The sequence below is a fragment of the Ornithorhynchus anatinus genome, chromosome 5 (assembly GCF_004115215.2).
Source record: "Ornithorhynchus anatinus isolate Pmale09 chromosome 5, mOrnAna1.pri.v4, whole genome shotgun sequence".
Taxonomy (NCBI): domain Eukaryota; kingdom Metazoa; phylum Chordata; class Mammalia; order Monotremata; family Ornithorhynchidae; genus Ornithorhynchus; species Ornithorhynchus anatinus.
This window is the reverse complement of record NC_041732.1, coordinates 23,279,258-23,295,293: the sequence shown is the minus strand read 5'-3', so window position 1 is coordinate 23,295,293 and position 16,036 is coordinate 23,279,258. Positions and strand designations below refer to the sequence as shown.

The window sequence follows — 16,036 nt, the reverse complement described above, 5'->3', positions numbered from 1 at the left end:
CCAGAGAAGTTAAGTGACTTGCCCAAAGTCACACAGCTGACAAATGGCTGATCTGGGATTAGAACCCATGACCTCTGACTCCCAACCCCGGTCTCTTTCCACTAAGCCTCACTGCTTCTCTGGATGGAAGGATCTGGATGTATATTGTCTCATTATGGTATGCCCAGATGGGGTACTCCACCCTTTCTCTTTAATGAAAATATGGAATAATAGCATTTTCACAGAGTGAGAATTCTTGGGCTTTAGACTTGATGATCACTGAAACCTGAAGAATTAGCTTAATGATCAAGAAAATTACCACAAGATGGATGTTCGATGGATCATGTGGAGATTTCAGTTTGTTTGAGGCACTTAATTGTGCTACTTATTAATCGTAGCACTTTTTAAACACTTACCATATTCCAAGCCTTGAGGTAGGTACAAGCTAATTAGAAGTCCTTGCCACAGATGATTGAAGAGTTAGGGAGAGCAGTTTTCTAAAATCAGTTTTGCGGATGAGGAAACGGAGGCACAAAGAGGTTAAATAACTTGCCCACAGCCACCCAGCAACCCAGGGAATAGAACCTGAGTTTCTTCTTCTCTCTAGGCCATGCTGCCTCTCTGCATGAGTTCACATTATAGTTGACAGTCATTGTCTGACTGGCACCTAGAATTAAAATATCATGGACTGTAAGATTGCTGGGGGCAGGGACTGTATCTACCAATTTTGTTGTAGTATGCTCTCCCAAGTGTTAAGTACAGTGTTCTGCACACAGTAGGTGCTCAATAAATACCATTGATTGATTGTCTAATCAGGTATCGGAAACTGTACAACTCTCTCATTTCTAAAAAGAGACCCCTTGGAGTAAGGCTTAGATGTCAATCAGTCAAGCCTATTTATTGAGCACTCACTCTGTGCAGATCACTGTATTAAGCTCTTAGGAAAGTACAGTATAGTGATAGATACATTTCCTGCCCACAACAAGCTTATAGTCTAGTGGAAAAGCTTAGTTGTGGTATTGAGTTGTTGAATTCGTTAAGGGCTTACTATGTGGCAAGTACTGTTCTAAGTCCTGGGGTAGTCACAAGGTAATCAGGTTGGACTAAGTCCCTGTCCCACATGGGGCTCACATTCTTAATCCCCATTTTACACACGAGTTAACTGAGGCACAGAGAAGTGAAGTGACTTGCCCAAGTTCACACATCAGACTCATGGCAGAGTCCGGAAGAGAACTCACGTCCTCTAACTCCCAGTCCCGTGCTCCTTCCACTAGGCCAGGGTGCTTGTTGGTATTTGTTAAGCGCTTACTATGTGCCGAGCACTGTTCTAAGCACTGAGGTAGACACAGGGGATTCAGGTTGTCCCACGTGGGGCTCACAGTCTTCATCCCCATTTTACAGATGAGGGAACTGAGGCACAGAGAAGTGAAGTGACTTGCCCACAGTCACACAGCTGACAAGTGGCAGAGCCGGAATTCGAACCCATGACCTCTGACTCCAAAGCCCGTGCTCTTTCCACTGAGCCACACTGCTTCTCTAAAGAATACACCTCCCCGTTGGGGAATTGAACCCCGGTCTCCCGCGTGACAGGCGGGGATACTTACCACTATACTAACGAGGAGCGAGTTTGTGTTCCAGGAGGTATATGGGGGGAACTTAGCCCAGGCAGGGGTCTGCTTGGTCTCTCTCTCCACCAGATGGCTGTTTGACTCTTCTCCATGCCTGCCGCCATCCTCCATGGTTCCCACAGCCCTCTATGTCCTCCTTCTCTGGACTACCACCAGGGATCCTCCACGTCACCGAGAAACCTTCATCCTGACTTGCCTCCCACTACCCCGCTGGCAAGGAAAAAAGCTGTCACAGTCTGGCATCACCTCCACAGAAACTCAGAGAGATCAGGTGGCTGCTGCTGGACCACCCACTGAGGACACGATCGTGACTATGGACTCCAATCCACTAGAAACCTGAAATTCTGTCCCTCTTGCAACAGCATCCTACAGACTCTCAGTTTTGTTTCTAGCATGTCTTAATATTCTGTTTCACTTCTCCTTACTTATTTGTCACCTTTTCCTTCCCCCCATTTTTTCTTCAACTGTGAACCTCCCCAAAGGACAGGAATCATAGTTAGTTCCCATCTGCATATTCTTTTTCAGCACTTAGTACCACGCTCTGCACCCGATAAGTGTTTAGTAATAATAATAATTACTATTATGGTATTTGTTAAGTGCTTACTATGTGCTGAGCACTGTTCTAAGCGCTGACATAGATACGAGGTAATCAGGTTGCCCACGCGGGGCTCACAGTTTTAATCCTCATTTTACAGATAACTGAGGCACAGAGAAGTTAAGTGGCTTGCCCAAGGTCACACAGCAGACAAGTGGCGGGACTGGGACTAGAACCCTTGTCCTCTGACTCCCAAGCCCATGTTCTTTCCATTAAGCCATGCTGCTTCTCATAGCATAGCTTCTCTGTATAACAAATACTGTAGCTATGATTATTGCCTGTTATGTTGTTCTGCAGAAGATGACAATGGTTAGGGCCATTTGTTTGTCACTTGTGACACTGGTTTTCCAGTCTGGTGCTCCACCCTTTCACTCCCAGACCTTTATTCTAAGCCATCGGTGCCAGGAGACTCCATTCCCTGGCAGAGGGATCACTGTGGGCCTAGAGCACGTTCTGTGTGGGTACGCTAAGCGCTCACAGACCAGCTGGCACTGCGTTGGCGGAGAGGCAGCTCTGAAAAGTCACACTGTGTTATGCTGTTCATTCCAGTGCCAGGAAGCTACAGTCTCTCAGTCCACAAAGCCTCAGGGAAAGGAAACAGAATACAATGAAGGGAAGATTAGGACCAAACCTCAAAGGTAGAGTCTCCCCATAGGGGTCATATGCTTCAAGCAAGTTCCCCAGTTCACAGTAGTGAGGTTCCCCCGTGGATGGCTGTATCCCAAGAGCAAAGGAGGACTGTCAGGGTAGATGGATATGGCTGCAGATCTTCCCTGCTGGGATCATCCTTCAAAGAGTCGGCTCAGGACTGACCTAGCGAAGCTGCTGGTTTGAGAATTTCCCTTATACTTTTTCCCCTCATGCCAGAAACCTGCCTCTAACACAAACCATTAAGTTCCCCTTGTATCATACTTTAAGGGGAGGGACTGATAAACCAGGTAACGGAAGAGAGGAGATAGAGCAAGAGAGAGAGAGAAGAGCAGATTGCAAGATCTGGCCAGTGAGGCCAAATGGAAAGAGCAGAGGGCCCGGGTTCTAATCTCCCTTCTGTCACTGGCCCGTTGTATGACCTTGGGTAAGTCACTTAAACTCTCTGTTAAGTTGTCAGAAGATATGTGCCCTCCCTGTCTTAGATTTTCAGACTTCTGTGGGACAGGAACTGCTTCTGATCTCATTATTTGGTATCTAACCTAGCACTTGGAATGAAATGATCACTTCATAAATACACTATTGATTATGATTTCTATAGAGAGAAATCTAGATGTTTTCCCGCCTCCTCCTGAAGTATACTCACTTATAGAGGCCAGCTATAGAGCAGAATCAAAGAAGTACTACACCCTTTTGAATTTACCAGTTTATGCTCCTCTGCACTCAGTAAATACAGCCGTTGAGGCTGTGTTGTCAAGGGAATATTGAAACCTTCTGGCAACCATAGATAGTTCAGGGTAGGACATCTGAACTGTGGTTTATACCTTCCTTTTCCAGCCATCCCTAGTAGCAGGGCCATCCTCTGTTGGCGTGCTGGGGTAGGTGCGGCGTCCACCCTTCATTCATTCAATAGTATTTATTGAGCGCTTACTATGTGCAGAGCACTGTACTAAGCGCTTGGAATGAACAAGTCGGCAACAGAGACAGTCCCTGCCCTTTGACAGGCTCACAGTCCAATCGGGGGAGACAGACAGACAAGAACAATAGCTATGAGCTTACAGACTGGAGAGGTACATAGGAGAAAAGTAGAATGCAAAGATGGATAGGTGTGTGAGGTGTAGAGTGCATAAAATCAACATTTACAAAAGTATTATGGTTAATGTAGTGCAGAAGTATTGAGGTGATGTGAAACTGTTCCCTTGTGAACAAGCTCCCTGAAGCTATTTGTTCCAGAGTCAATTTGTTTTCCCACTGAGTTGCTCACCATTCCTCCCTGCCACTGCCTGTGGAGTTGAAGGCCCCAGGGTCATCATCTGTCAAGTTTTGTAGTGGCCAATCTTATTTTCAGTTAGTCTTTCCCATGTCCAAGACGGCTACGACACAAGACGCCTGTATCACCACTACTTTTGTTTCAAGCATTCAGCTTCTGTCCTCTTTGGCTCCTGTGCCCATGTTCTGTGGCTCGGAAGTGGTGCCAGTGTTTACAGGGACCAGGGAGAGGAAGACAAAGGCTCTGGAGCAAATAGAGGAGTCAGGATTCTCCTCAGAGGAACGCTCTAGCTTTGGCACCCTTGGGCAGACTTCCGCAAAGTAGCATGTCGTTACTTTAGTCTGTGCTCCTGGTGTAGTATGTACCGAGGTCATCACCCCACACATCCAATCTATCACGAAAAACTGCCAGTCTCACCTTCACAACATTGCCAAGAACCTCCCTTTCCTCTCCAGCCAAACTGCTACCTTGTTGGTACAATCTCTCATCCTATCCTGATTGGATTACTGCATCAGCCTTCTTTCTTGCCTCCTAACCACCTGCCTTTCCCTGTTTCCGTCTATACTTCACTCTGCTGCCCAGATTATCTTTCTACAGAAACGGTCTGGGCATGTCATCCCCTCCTCCTCAAAATTCTCCAGTGGTTGCCTATCAACCTTTGTATGAAGCAATAACTCCTCACTATTGGCTTCAAAGCTCTCCATCACCTTGCCCCCTCCTACCTCACCCTTCTCTCCTTCTACAGCCCAACCCGCGCACCCTGCTCCTCTGCTGCTAACCCTCCTTATTGTGCCTCGTTCTTGCTTGTCCCGCTGTCGACCCCTGACTCATGTCCTACCTCTGGCCTGGAATACCCTTCCGCCTCACAACTGCCAAAATAGCTCTTTTTCCCCTTCAAAGCCCTACTGAAAGTTCACTTCCTCCAGGAGGTCTTCCCAGACTGAGCCCCCATTTTCTTCTGCTCCTCCTCCCTTCCCCACTGCCCCTACTCTCTCCCTCTGCTCTACCCCCCTCCCAGTCCCACAGCACTTGTGTATATTTGTACATATTGATTATTTTACTAATGATGTGTGTATAATAATAATAATAATGTTGGTATTTGTTAAGCACTATACTATGTGCTGAGCACTGTTCTAAGCGCTGGGGTAGATACAGGGTAATCAGGTTGTCCCACATGAGATTTATAGTCTTAATCCCAATTTTAGAGATGAAGTAACTGAGGCACTGAGAAGTTAAGTGACTTGTTCAAAATCACACAGCTGACTGGCGGCAGAGCCAGGATTATAACCCATGACCTCTGACTCCTAAGGCCATGCTCTTTCCACCGAGCATTTATCTATTATCTATTTTGATGATATTGATGCCTGTCTACTTGTTTTGCTTTATTGTCTGTCTCTGGTGCTGAAATGTACTTTCCAAGCACTTAATACAGTGCTCTGCACACAGTAAGTGCTCAATAAATATGATTGAATGAAGCGTGGCCTTGTGGAAAGTCAGTCAATCATATTTATTGAGCACTTATGGTGTGCAGAGCACTGTACTAAGCACTTGAGAGAGAACAATATAACATACATATTTCCTGCCTACGCCTATCTTACAGAGCACAGCCCTCGTAGTCAGAGGACCTAGGTTTTAATCCTCGCTCTCCCATTTGTCTGCTTGGTAGCTTTGGCAAGTCATTTAACTTCTCCTTACTGCAGTTGCCTCATGTGTAAAATGGGGATTAAACCCTCCTGCCAATTTAGACCATAAGCTCCTTGTGGGCAAGGAATGTGTCTACCAACTCCACTGTATTGCACTCTCCCAACTGCTTAGAATAATGCTCTGCACAGAGTAAGAGCTCAATTCATAGCATTGATTGATTAATTAATTAGGCTGAGAGCCCTATGTAGGACAGGAACTGTGTCTCACCTGTTGATCTTGTATGTACCCCAGCACTTAGCACAGTGTCTGGCACATAGCACACAGCGTGGCCTAGTGAAAACAGAACTGGCCTGGGAGTCAGAGGATCTGGATTCTAAGCCTGGCTTTGCCCATTTCTTGCTGTGTGACCTTTGCGAATCACTTAACTTCACTATGCCTCAGTTTCCTCAACTGTAAAATGGGGATTAAATACCTGTTCTCCCTCATACTTAGACTGTCCCATACAGGAAAGGGACTGTCTGACCTAATTAACCTGTACCTACCCCTGTGTTTGACACATAATAACTGCCTAGCAAATACCATAAACAAATAGCATGCACTTAACAAGTATCATTATTCTTATTAATGTCTTTTATTAATGTTAATGTCTATCTCCCCATCCAGACTGTAATCTCATTTTGGACAGGGAATAATAATTATGGTATTTGTTAAACACTTACTATGTGCCAAGAACTGTTGAACCTTTCTGCTAGTTCTGTTGTATTGTGCTAGCCCAAGCCCTGAGTACACTGCTCTACATATAGCAAATGCTCAATAAATGCAATTGATTGATTGATCAAAAAAATCAACATTAGCTGCTTGAAGTAGCTCTGGTCAGACCTCCACCTACTCTCTTCCTGGGTGCATGTGATCCCACTGATAATATTATATCCAGGTTGCGGTTGATCTTTCGTGCGGCGGTGGTGGAGTGGGGCATTCATGAGGAAACGAAAGCAATTCTGATAAACTTCTTAATTGAAAATGGGAGGTGCTTGTTTTGTTTTAGTATTCGGATGTACTTCCCACTATAAACTTTTATTGAACCAGATGGTTCCATACAACATAGTGATAAAGTGAGTTGGCTTCCTGGGCTTACAAATCCAGCTAGTCAGTCAATCCTCCCTTTCCTCCTAATAATAATTATTGTGGTGTTTACTAAGTGCTTATTATGTGCCTAGCACTGTACTCAGCTCTGGGGTAGACACAAGATAATCAGGTCCTACATGGGGCTCACAGTTTAAGTAGGAGGAAAGACAGGTATTAAATCCTCATTTTGCTGATGTGGAAACTGAGGCACAGAGGAGTTAAGTGACTTGCCCAAGGTCACATGGCAGGAGCCAGTAGTAGAAACCAGTTCTTCTGACTCCCAGGCCCATGCTCTTTCCCATAGACTATGCTGCTTCCCATTCCTCTCCACAGTCTCCCAATTAATCAATCAATAGTATTTATTGACCACTTATGAGCAGAGCACTGTAATCAATCAATAATAATATTTATTGAGCACTTACTATATGCAGAACACTGTTCTAACTGCATCAAAAAGAAACTCCTTACCTTTTGGCTTTAAAGCACTCAATCAGCTTGCCCCATCGTACCTCACCATACTTATCTCCCATTATAGACCAGCCCCACACTGGGTTCCTCTAGCATCAGCTTACTCACTGTGTCCCATTCTCCTCTATCTCACCTTGGACCCCTTTCCCACATCCTCCCCTTAGCCTGGAACTCCTTTCCCCATCACCGTGGAACTTCCTCCCCTTCTATATATGCCAGACCATCATTCCCTCCACCTTCAAAGCATTACTAAGGTCACATCTCCTCCAAGTGGCCTTACCCAATTAAGCCCTCTTTTCCCCAGCTCTACCTCCTTTCTGCATTGCCTATGCACTTCAATCTGTGACCTTTGGACATTTGATATTTGCCTCACCCCCCAACTCGACAGCACATAGGTACATATCTTTAAATTAGGTATTATCAATTCTTCATTTATTCATACTATCTCCACCTCTAGACTGTTAGCTCATTATGGGCGGTGAACATGTCTTCTGCTTCTGTTGTACTCTACTCTCCCACATGCTTAATACAGTGGTCTGCACCTAGTAAGCACTCACTAAATACAACTGATGATTAATGAGAGTACAATATAATAAGAGTTGGTGAATACAATCCCTGCTCACATTGAGCTTACGGTCTGGAGTCTTCAGAGAAGTTGTTTGTCCTAAGTACAGTTTGTACTGTACTAACCACTTGGGAGAGTACAGTACAATAAAGTTGGTACAATCTTCCCAGTTCTCCATACAGCTTTCCTGATTCTTCTTCCCGATCTCCCCACAATCCTCCACTCCGGTGGCCAAAGAGGCTTGGGAGGGTCAAGGAAGGAGCGTGGCCTAGTGGATAAAGGACAGACTTGATAGTCAGAAGGATCTGGGTTCTAATCCCACACTTGTCTGCTGTGTGACCTTGGGCAAGTCACTTCACTGGCCCTCAGTTATCTCATCTGTAAAATGGGGATTAAGAATGGGAACCCCATGTGGAACAGGGACTATATCCAACCTGATTATCTTCCCCAGGACTTAGAACAGTGCTTGACACATAATAAGCGCTTAACAAATACCATCGTTCGTTATAATTATTGCCACCTGCCCTCATCTTCCACCCTACCCTAGTCTGAATCTGCTTCCCCCTAATTTGGCTGGGGTGGAGAGAGATGTGCTACAAGCCAGGAATGGGAGAAAAACAGGCTGTTGCCAGGGCTGGGCCAGCCTAGTGAGGGGGTAACGGGGGGCACCAAGGGTGGTGTGGGACAGGGTAGACAGCTGAGCCACATGAATTTGGGGTGTAATTGGTAGGGGCTACAGAGGACTCTGGAAACTAGGAAGAAAAGAGCAGGAAGGAGATGGGGAATAAAAAGGAGGAAGGTGTGGTACCTACCCTAACAGGAAACATGTAGTGAAGCAGTGTAGCCTAGTGGAACAGGAATCAGGGGACCTGGGTTCTAAACCCAGATCCACCATTTACCTGTTGCTTGACCTTGGGCAAGTCACAACTTCTCCATGCATCATTTCCCTCATCTGCAAAATGGGGATTTATTACCTGGTCTCCCTCCTACTTAGACTGATTATGGAACCTGATTATCGTCTCTAATCCAGTGTTTAGTACATAGCTAGCACTTAAAAAAAGCCACAACTATTATTATGAGTAAAGCATAATAATGAGAAGCAGCGTGGCTCAGTGGAAAGAGTATGGGCTTTGAAGTCAGAGGTCATGAGTTCGAATCCCGGCTCTGCCACTTGTCAGCTGTGTGACTGTGGGCAAGTCACTTCACTTCTCTGGGCCTCAGTTCCCTCATCTGTAAAATGGGGATTAAGACTGTGAGCCCCACGTGGGACAACCTGATTCCCTTGTGTCTACCCCAGCGATTAGAACAGTGCTTTGCACATAGTAAGCGCTTAACAAATACCAACATTAAAATACCAACATTAAAGAGTCTACTTGAGAAGCCATGTGACCTAGTGGAAAGGTATCTGTGATAAGAACACCATGTGCATAAGAACCACTTAATTGGCTTCCAAATCTGTCTGGTCATCCTATCAATTCTACCAATCCTGGGTCAAAGAGGTTGACCTATGACCTCTCAAGGTTCTGCCTCCGGCTGCCAGGCATAGGATGCATTCTAACACTAGTCTAGCACATGTGCCACATGTACATCCATGCAGCCACGATGGAGGCCCGGGCATGGGCCCAGTGTAGATGTGAGGGTGCCATCCCGGTGCCCGAGGTGGGAGCCAGCCCTTGATGGGGTCAACTCGGCCCAAATGAGGGGGCAGCAAAGGCCGTGGAGGCAGAGGAAAAGGGTGGCACTAAGTGCATATCCATACAGCCACGGGCCAACCCATAGGGGGAAGCAGTGCTCGCCAGCCTGGGGTTTGCCCCTCAGCTGGGTGGGCATGAGACTTCCTGTGTATGGAGTGGCCCCCTGGGCCCGTCTGAGAAAGGGAAACTCATCCTCTAGAATGTAAGCCTGTCCTCTAGACTGTAAGATCACTGAGGGAAGGGAATGTGTCTGTTTATTGTTGTGCTGTACTCTCCCACGTGCTAGGTACAGTGCTCTGCACACAGTAAGTGCTCAGTAAATACAACTGAATGATTTTGAATTGAGGGGAAAAGTCAAACATCTGTCCCTTTTTTAAATAAAAATGAAACCAACATGAGGTGGCTGACGGGCGAACCCAGCTTTCCTGCTTCTCCCACTGTGGCTGCCTCTCGGGAGCCCATAACAGAGAAGGAAAATGTGTGTGGGTCTTTCCTGTGGACAGTCGTTGCACCTGTGATCAGCCTGGATTCCTTTGTCCTGAGCTTCATGGGAAGTCCTGCCTCCCTAGTGCCACTCCCCGCACATGAGATCAAGCAACATAGTAATTTAAACTATGAACTGATCAATCAGTAGCAGTGTGACCTAGTGGAAAGACCACGGCCCTAGGAGTCAGAGGACCTGGATTCTAATCCCAGCTCTGAAATGTACCTACTGTGTGACCTTGGGGAAGTCACTTCAATTCTCTGTGCCTCAGGTCCCTCTTCCACAAAATGGGGATTCAATACCTATCCTCCTTCCTACTTAAACTGTGAGCCCCATGTAGGACTTGATTATTTTGTTTCTGTCCTGGTGCTTGGCACATAGTGAATGATTAACAAATACCAGAGTTATTATTATAGCCATTATAAACCACTAATTTATCAAATCATTTTGAAGTATTTTGCCTGATTAACATTTCAGAATGCAAAATGTGCCAACCTATTGTGGAAAGAGCATTCTACTGGGAATCAGGAAACCTAGGTTCTAATATGAACTTCACCACTTGCTTACTGTGTGACTAGACATCCTTATTGCTTGTTCAACAGAATTTGCTGCTCAACTGGGGCTGGAAAATATATTTCCTTGAAACTTTTTCTTCTAGGTGACTGCTTTTCCTTCTCCACGGAGTGACAGTTCTCATAACAAGGATGCATTTAAGATCACATACTAATTTTTTTATGGGTAAGTTTTAAATGCTTACTATGCACCAAACACTGTATTAACTGCTGGGACTGATATGAGAATTGGGTTGGACATGCTCCCTGTCCCACATAGAGCTCACAGTCTTAATCCCCATTTTACAAGATGAGGTAGCTGAGGAACAGAGAAGTGAAGTGACTTGCCCAAGGCCACACAGAAGACAAGTGGTGGAACCAGGATTAAAACCCAATTTTTATGGCTCCCAGGCCTGTGCACTTTCCACTAGGCCAAGCTGCTTCTAATATCAGATCACTGAACCCCTCCTCAATCAATCTTTTGACCAGTGCCACTCAAGAAAATCTCTACCTCAGTGGCACCTTTATGTGCATTTATATAACGTGAGAGTCATCTCAACATTGACTTCATTACTACTTTTGGGTACCTCATTTTGCTTGTCCTTTTCTAGAGTTGTCTCAATGTCTGCTATTGGATGGGAAATGCTGTTGATTGCTCATTGCTCTTCAGTGTCTTTGAAATGAACGGAGTTAGAGTTTAGTCCGCTGAGATGTCTCCCTTGAAGTCCTCCTACCCCAATTAATTTCTCATTTCCCAAGGTTTTATCCTCCCAATTGCCACTTGAATACTTCTGTATCATTTCCATGCTCTTGCACCCACATCCTTCTATGTGCGAGGCTTACACACCCTCTTACTTAAACACCAACTCACACACATAACCCATTTTCATATTTCCTCATATCTGTAAATTATTTCAATCGGTCTCCCCACCTAGATTGCAAGTCCCTAGGAGTCATGGCCCATTTCTGCTAGGCCTTGTACTCTCCCTAACACTTTGTACAGTGCTCTGCACGTTGTAGGTGCTCAACAAATTCTAGCGATTGACCGATTGAGTCCACAAGACCCATATGTATCTGGGGTAACCCTGATGCTGGGTTTAAAAGCAACCTTTCCAGGGTCCCTAATGTTCCCTGGGCTTTTTAGCCTTACCTCTTGCTGATTCCCTCTCCTTCTTATCTTTCCACTCATGCCACTTCAGTCCCTGAATTTCACCTCTCCAATCCCCTGTCAGTGTCTTCTGGCTGTGCAGATTCATGGAGAAAGAAGATGTACCACATTTTAGAAAACAGGTTCCAGAGACTCAGCATTTGATAGGAAACCAGAACCTCTTTCCTGAGTCCTCCCTTTGGCCTGGAACGTCCGCCCCCTCCATTGAAACCAAGCCACCACTTTCCCACCTTCAAAGCCCTTATTAAAGTCATCTCCTCCAAGGCATCTCCTCCAAGATGCCTTCCCCGATTAGGTCTTCTATGATCCGGCTCCCTCTCCCTTCTGTGTCATCTATGCACTTGGAGGTGTACCCTTTCGGCATTTGGTAATCATTCCTCCCTCAGCCCCAAAGCACTTATGTTCTTTCATATAAATCATTTAATCATATTAGTGTCTGTCTTCCCCTCTAGACTAAAAACTCGCTGTGGACAGGGAATGTCCCCAAAGCGCTTAGTACAGTGTTATGCACACAGTAAGCATTCAATAAATACAACTGATTAATTGATTCACACGGATTCAAATGTGCAAGTCTGACTCACTCTTGGAAACTCTGAAAAACTTCCTGCCTCAGTTTCCCCAGATTAAATGGGACCTGAACTGCCTGTCTACAATACAAAATTAATCGTATGATTCACTATGCAATATTTATGAGGGGCGGGTGAAGGCAGGAAATCTATTACAGATACACTAAGATGTTTTCCTACACTTTCTAAGGGTAATAAAAGATACATTAAGGTAGGCATAGGGAATACTTTTTTTATGGATTTCTTACATTGTTCACCTCTGGGACACTTTTCTTATGACTTGAATGGTTAAGAGACTACTGAGTTGTTTTGAAGTCTCAACTGGTAAATATTTAATCGGCAGCAGCCCTCTCTGAGTCTTTCCAATAGAGCATGTAACAGTAATAAGGGGAATAATAGATATGATTCAAAGGGATCCAGGACTATGGAGAAAACACATAGCTATGCTAAAGATGGAGGATCTTCCCTGAGATTCCATGCAGAGTAAATAATGATGATGATAATAATAATTAACAAATAACACATTCTTATTATTGTTGCTATTATTACGTATTTTAAGTGCTTACTGTGCACTGAACTCATTACTAAGTGCTGGGACAAATAGAAGATAATCACTCTTCCAGTTTGTTTAAAATGGAGCTCCAAGTATCTCTCATGTAAATCTACAAATACATGAAATGAAATGTCATCTAGTTTCTGGGGTTGGAAGTGGGAAAGCGCTCAATGCAGTGCTCTGTACTTTGTAAGCGCTTAATAAATACAATTGAATGAGTGAATGAATGGAAAGATTTGTCCAAAGCTGTGCGCTCCCAAAGATCCCAGATTGAAGTTTTGCCCCTCCATTTTCATCCCACAAGCCCATATTTTGGGATCATTAAGTTCTTACCATGGCAATTATTTGAAATTTGGTAGTTTTTTCTGCTGCAGTCCAATTTTCTGGCAAGTCTGACACAATAAATCCTTTATCCAAGGTTATTTCTCACCCGACTTCTCGTGCCTGAGTGAGATGGGGAAAAAAAAGTAGTCCCCATTTCTGTTCTGATGTTCAATTTCTTTCTCCTAATCCTTCCAGATCAGAAGAGAAGTTACAGAGCTGGGGCTAGGTCTGGGTGGGGGAGGGGGGGTTGAGTAAGGTATTGGAAACTCAAAACTAAATGTGTGGAGGCGGAGGTAGAGGATTCAGTATCCATTGACCTGGGTATCTTCGATATGACACCCATTTTCTGAATGAGCTTATTCAGTTTCCTTTTCAGGTCAGTTTCTGAATCTGTAAAACCGAGCTAAGGTATTCTCTTCCAGACTTACATGGAGGTTCTAAGAATTAGAGAAGCAGCATGGCCTAGTGGAAGGAGCATGGGACTGGGAATTGGAGGACCTGGGTCTAATCCCAGCTCCTCCACTTGCCTGCTGGGGGAGCTTGGGCAAGCCATTTAACTTCTCTATGTTTCAGTTACCTCATCTGTAAAATGGGGATTAAAACTGCGAGACCCATGTGGGACATGGACTATGTCCAACCAAATTAGCTTGTATCTACCCAAGCGTTCAGCAGAGTGTCTTTCACATAGTAAGCGCTTAACAAATAACATAAAAAAATACCCAGATTATCTAGACCCTAATTTTGACATGGGCAGAGTCTTACAATTCTGTTGTATTGCACTCTTCCAAGCACTTAGTACAGTGTTCTGCATACAGTAAGTACTCAATAAATATGATTGATTGCTTGATAACGTGCTTCCCTCCTCCTAGGTCTAGGGCTGGCAGTCACCCTCTTCATTGCCCTCTGCTTATCCCACTGGTGAGTGTCAAAATGCTTTGAGGTTGTTGGAGAAGTAAGACTGGTTTAAGGAACCAGGAGACCCAAAGAAGGGGTCATATTGGCAACCCCTCAGAGAGAAAGGGTTGGGGAGGAGTAGGTGGTCATTTTTCAGTGGGGTCAAAGCCAATTAGAGTGGCTTGTGGAAAAACAGGCAATAGAGGAAATACTTTTCAGACCCACTCAATCCAGGGTTTGCTCCAGAATGGCTGACATGCCTCCCCGCCTTCCTCCATCCCTGACATACACATTAAAATAACTGTCCCCTTGAGATCTTCCACCACCTCAGAATCAATCCAGCCCTGAAGAGAAATACCTAGGGAGGCAGGAATCCTGCTATCTTTTCTTAATGGTATTTGTTAAATGCTTACTATGGGCCAGGCCCTGTACTTAGTACTGTGGGAGATCCAAGCTCCTGTCCCACTTGTAACTTACAGTCTTAATCCACATTTTACAGATGAGGTAAACAAGGCCCAGAGAAGTGAAATGACTTGCCCAAAGTCATACAATAGACAAGTGGTGGAGCAGGGATTAGAACCTAGGTCCTTCTTCTGACTCCCAAGCCCAAGCTCTATCCACTATGCCATGTTGTTTCTTGTGGCTTATAAAGATGGAGAACTGAGAAGTGATTTCTTTTCCACTGCCTGCCACCTTCCCTTCACCTCGGAACAAACTTCGGGAAGTAGAGGTCCACATTGCTCTGGGTGACCTCTCTAGATCACTCAGGAAGGGGGAAGTGGGAAACCGGAGATGAGGGAAATATTTTCCTAGGGTTGAAATTGATTCCAGGCTGGAAATATAAGATATTATGGATAAGGTTAGATGCTCCTAAAGGTTTTCCATGTGGATTTTGGGAATTATTTCTAGCCAAGAACCATCAGAAGGATTTATTAAGCCCTTACTGTGTCAGACTTTTCTAAGCACTGGAAAAAACTATGCAGGTGGGAGTTAAACAGGGTCTGTGTGAAGGGATTCAAACATCTGACACATTTCCCTCAACTCCAGCTACTCTGACTGAAGATAGGGAACTGAAGATGAGAGATGGGGAAGATGAGAGTAAGAATATTATCTGTGAGAGTGCCAGAGACCAATCAGCTCTAGCGACAAAGAGACACTAAACCAAGTGGAGGGAATAAGGAGCAGCTCACTTCAAAAAGGGGGAAAGCAGAATGGGGTGACTGAGAATGCAGTAAAGAAAAGTCCCCATTAAACAGAGCACAGAGACGGGGTGAATAGAGGTGCTTGGAAGTTAAGAGCTTATCCTTTTTCCTTCATAGAGTTTTTACCAAGTGTCAGCTAGTTCAGTTGATAATATGATGTTCAGAGCATTGTGTGTTTTGATTCATTTGGATGATCTGGTCCAGACTGTCTGATTGCCAGAATGAAGTACTTCATCAAATACAAGGAAAATAATTTGTGACTACAAAGAACACTGAATGAGGGATTTAGAAAATGTGATAAACTGGGAGTGAAAATAATTACATTACAGAGTTGTGATGGCCAGTCAGATTAGTCCCCACACTCCAGAGTGAGAAGAGGAAGTCACACCATGGTGACCCTCCCTGAGGGAAGTGTTAAATACTTAGCTGAGCCAATCAGAGAAAAGGACTGGGGAGGAAATAGCAGGACCAGGTAGCTGACCTTTGGTTATCTTGGAAGCTGAAGTTGTGAGCTGTGTACCTGGGAGAGCAGGGCACAGGGAAGACTCGTATTGTGACCCAGGACAATCACAGGACACAGGGAAGTCTTGTGTTGTGAGCCTGGGCAGCCACAGGGTCAGGGAAGGATCAGAAAATATCTTGGGTTAGGGTGAGAATAGCTTGGAGGTTTGGGATCCA

At 44.9% G+C, this 16,036-nt stretch overlaps 1 non-coding gene across 1 annotated transcript; it reads right to left on the bottom strand.

Moving 5' to 3' along the window:
- Positions 1 to 1,528: 1,528 nt before the first annotated feature.
- TRNAD-GUC lies at positions 1,529 to 1,600 on the bottom strand. Its single transcript has one exon. It is a non-coding gene; the product is annotated as a tRNA-Asp (tRNA).
- Between the last annotated feature and the right edge of the window lie 14,436 nt (positions 1,601 to 16,036).